The sequence below is a fragment of the Lathamus discolor genome, unplaced genomic scaffold (genome assembly GCF_037157495.1).
Source record: "Lathamus discolor isolate bLatDis1 unplaced genomic scaffold, bLatDis1.hap1 Scaffold_153, whole genome shotgun sequence".
Lineage (NCBI taxonomy): Eukaryota > Metazoa > Chordata > Aves > Psittaciformes > Psittacidae > Lathamus > Lathamus discolor.
This window is the reverse complement of record NW_027069182.1, coordinates 12,501-15,543: the sequence shown is the minus strand read 5'-3', so window position 1 is coordinate 15,543 and position 3,043 is coordinate 12,501.

Below are 3,043 nucleotides of genomic sequence, written 5' to 3'. Positions count from 1 at the left end.
CCGCAGTTTGCCGTCCGGTCGAGCCGGCTCCGCCGGGACTTTGCCGGATTTGCAGGGACCCGCGCCTCACCCGCCCGGCAAGCGCTGCCCGAGCCTGCGAGCCTCCCGGAGGGCGGGCGGACGGCGAGCTCGCGGTGGGGGCCGCCGTTTGCCGTCCGGTCCAGCCGGCTCCGCCGGGACTTTGCCGGATTTGCAGGGACCCGCGCCTCACCCGCCCGGCAAGCGCTGCCCGAGCCTGCGAGCCTCCCGGAGGGCGGGCGGACGGCGAGCTCGCGGTGGGGGCCGCCGTTTGCCGTCGGGTCGAGCCGGCTCCGCCGGGACTTTGCCGGATTTGCAGGGACCCGCGCCTCACCCGCCCGGCAAGCGCTGCCCGAGCCTGCGAGCCTCCCGGAGGGCGGGCGGACGGCGAGCTCGCGGTGGGGGCCGCCGTTTGCCGTCGGGTCGAGTCGGCTCCGCCGGGACTTTGCCGGATTTGCAGGGACCCGCGCCTCACCCGCCCGGCAAGCGCTGCCCGAGCCTGCGAGCCTCCCGGACGGCGAGCTCGCGGTGGGGGCCGCCGTTTGCCGTCGGGTCGAGTCGGCTCCGCCGGGACTTTGCCGGATTTGCAGGGACCCGCGCCTCACCCGCCCGGCAAGCGCTGCCCGAGCCTGCGAGCCTCCCGGACGGCGAGCTCGCGGTGGGGGCCGCCGTTTGCCGTCGGGTCGAGCCGGCTCCGCCGGGACTTTGCCGGATTTGCAGGGACCCGCGCCTCACCCGCCCGGCAAGCGCTGCCCGAGCCTGCGAGCCTCCCGGAGGGCGGGCGGACGGCGAGCTCGCGGTGGGGGCCGCCGTTTGCCGTCGGGTCGAGTCGGCTCCGCCGGGACTTTGCCGGATTTGCAGGGACCCGCGCCTCACCCGCCCGGCAAGCGCTGCCCGAGCCTGCGAGCCTCCCGGACGGCGAGCTCGCGGTGGGGGCCGCCGTTTGCCGTCCGGTCGAGCCGGCTCCGCCGGGACTTTGCCGGATTTGCAGGGACCCGCGCCTCACCCGCCCGGCAAGCGCTGCCCGAGCCTGCGAGCCTCCCGGAGGGCGGGCGGACGGCGAGCTCGCGGTGGGGGCCGCCGTTTGCCGTCGGGTCGAGTCGGCTCCGCCGGGACTTTGCCGGATTTGCAGGGACCCGCGCCTCACCCGCCCGGCAAGCGCTGCCCGAGCCTGCGAGCCTCCCGGACGGCGAGCTCGCGGTGGGGGCCGCCGTTTGCCGTCGGGTCGAGCCGGCTCCGCCGGGACTTTGCCGGATTTGCAGGGACCCGCGCCTCACCCGCCCGGCAAGCGCTGCCCGAGCCTGCGAGCCTCCCGGAGGGCGGGCGGACGGCGAGCTCGCGGTGGGGGCCGCAGTTTGCCGTCCGGTCCAGCCGGCTCCGCCGGGACTTTGCCGGATTTGCAGGGACCCGCGCCTCACCCGCTCGGCAAGCGCTGCCCGAGCCTGCGAGCCTCCCGGAGGGCGGGCGGACGGCGAGCTCGCGGTGGGGGCCGCCGTTTGCCGTCCGGTCGAGCCGGCTCCGCCGGGACTTTGCCGGATTTGCAGGGACCCGCGCCTCACCCGCCCGGCAAGCGCTGCCCGAGCCTGCGAGCCTCCCAGAGGGCGGGCGGACGGCGAGCTCGCGGTGGGGGCCGCAGTTTGCCGTCCGGTCCAGCCGGCTCCGCCGGGACTTTGCCGGATTTGCAGGGACCCGCGCCTCACCCGCCCGGCAAGCGCTGCCCGAGCCTGCGAGCCTCCCGGAGGGCGGGCGGACGGCGAGCTCGCGGTGGGGGCCGCCGTTTGCCGTCCGGTCGAGCCGGCTCCGCCGGGACTTTGCCGGATTTGCAGGGACCCGCGCCTCACCCGCCCGGCAAGCGCTGCCCGAGCCTGCGAGCCTCCCGGAGGGCGGGCGGACGGCGAGCTCGCGGTGGGGGCCGCCGTTTGCCGTCGGGTCGAGCCGGCTCCGCCGGGACTTTGCCGGATTTGCAGGGACCCGCGCCTCACCCGCCCGGCAAGCGCTGCCCGAGCCTGCGAGCCTCCCGGAGGGCGGGCGGACGGCGAGCTCGCGGTGGGGGCCGCAGTTTGCCGTCAGGTCTAGCCGGCTCCGCCGGGACTTAGCCGGATTTGCAGGGAGAGTTCCGCGCGCCGTCTCTGGGGGGGACTTCAGGCTCGCGGCGGACTTAGCCGCATTTCCCAGGTCCCGCGATAGATCTTGCCGGGCGCGTCGCTTCCGGAGGCGGTCGAGGAGGCGGCCGTTTCTCGCTGCCTCCAGTTGAGTCATCGAAAATTGCGTCGTCGCTGGCGCACCAACCGGGTGAGCCTACAAGTCTGGTGTTGCGCTCCAGCGCGGGCGGAGAAGTGTCTGTCCGTATTACAGGAGCGAGTAGTGGCTCGTCTCCGCAGCAGCGCTAGCTGAGAGGCTGTCACGCTCCGCGGCTCAGCCGTCGATAGTGAGGGGTGTACTGGGCAGCCTTTCGCGGCGCTTCCCGAGCTTGGTTCGTTCGTCTCCGTCCGCGTGGACCGAGAGCAAAAAGACCGGCGGCGGAGGAGGCCGGCACTCGAACGCTGGGAAGACCGTGGCGGGACTCGATCCCCAGGTCTCAATTTTCTCGCCGCCCCGTCCGTGAGCTGAGCGAGGGGCTCCGATGATGGCACGGGCGGGCGAGCCCGTCGGTTACGTCCAGGCGCTGAGATCCCCTTAGCAGCGTCCGGCTCTTGCTTGCGCTTGCCTAGGCGCCCGGTGGTTCGGCCCAGGTGGCGGTACTGGGTTTTTTTTTTTTTTGTTTTGTTTTGTTTTGTTTTGTTCCCCCCCCCTTCCTCCTCCCTCCCCTCCCGCCCCCCCTCTTTTAACTTTTTCCCCCCTCCTCCGTCTGCTCCCCCCTCTTTTACCTCTTTTCCCCCCCCTCCTCCGTCTGCTCCCCCCTCTCTTACCTCTTCCCCCCCTCTCCGTCCGGCCCCCCCCCCCCGTTACCTCTTTCCACCCCCCACCCCCCCTTTTTCCCTTTCTGCCTTTTCCCTCTCCTTTTTCGCTCTTGTCGCTCTTTTGC